A 751-nucleotide genomic window follows, 5' to 3' on the forward strand; every position below is an offset into this window, starting at 1 on the left:
AGGTTATCGTTGTGTAATGTGATCGCGATATATTTTATATACGAGTTGAATCTTTTCTTTTCTCTTTTTTTTTTTTCCTTTTTCTTTTCTTTTCTTTTCTTTTCTTTTCTTTTTTTTTTTTTTTCTCTTTACAGATTTCGTTTTCCTATCAATAGACACCCTGAAGAAATAATAAAACGATAAAAGAGAAAATAAAGGATCAATCAAATGGAAAAGATTGAAGAGAGGAAACAGGAAGTTTCCGATGAATTAAGTCAAATTTCCGTTCCGTTCGTAAAGGATTTGGTTGATTTATTGCAACAAACTTAACAGAATTTAAATTATATATATATATATATATATATTTTTTTTTTCCGATATATTTATACCCAATACGAATTCTGACAAATCATTTGTATAATATATATATATATATATAATATATATATATATATTTANTTTCCTGAGCACCCTCCGTACTTACCACTCACTCATGCGTTGCCAACACGTTTCTTGCAAAGGAATAGGGCTTCGCAGATCGAATCGATCACATCTACTTTTCGACCAGTAAATTAAACCATCTTGTTTAAACGCATCTTTTAACGTGTTATTCGATTATCATCGATCCATCGATTTCTCGATTAAAACAATCCGTTTCTAAATTTTAATTTTAATTATATATTCTTCGTTTGTCTTTTGTTCTAATTAATTAATTATAATTTACAATTTATAAGAAAAAAAAAAAAAAAGAAAAAAGGGGAAAAAAAAAAAA

General features: G+C 26.3%; 1 protein-coding gene across 3 annotated transcripts in view; it reads right to left on the minus strand.

The window, feature by feature from the left end:
- Positions 1 to 751, minus strand: part of LOC102678395 (BUB3-interacting and GLEBS motif-containing protein ZNF207) — a 13,902-nt gene that overhangs the window by 462 nt on the left and 12,689 nt on the right. The gene's annotated exons all lie outside the window — the stretch shown is intronic.

The sequence above is a fragment of the Apis dorsata genome, unplaced genomic scaffold, assembly GCF_000469605.1.
Source record: "Apis dorsata unplaced genomic scaffold, Apis dorsata 1.3 scaffold_200, whole genome shotgun sequence".
In the NCBI taxonomy this organism is placed as follows: Eukaryota; Metazoa; Arthropoda; class Insecta; order Hymenoptera; family Apidae; genus Apis; species Apis dorsata.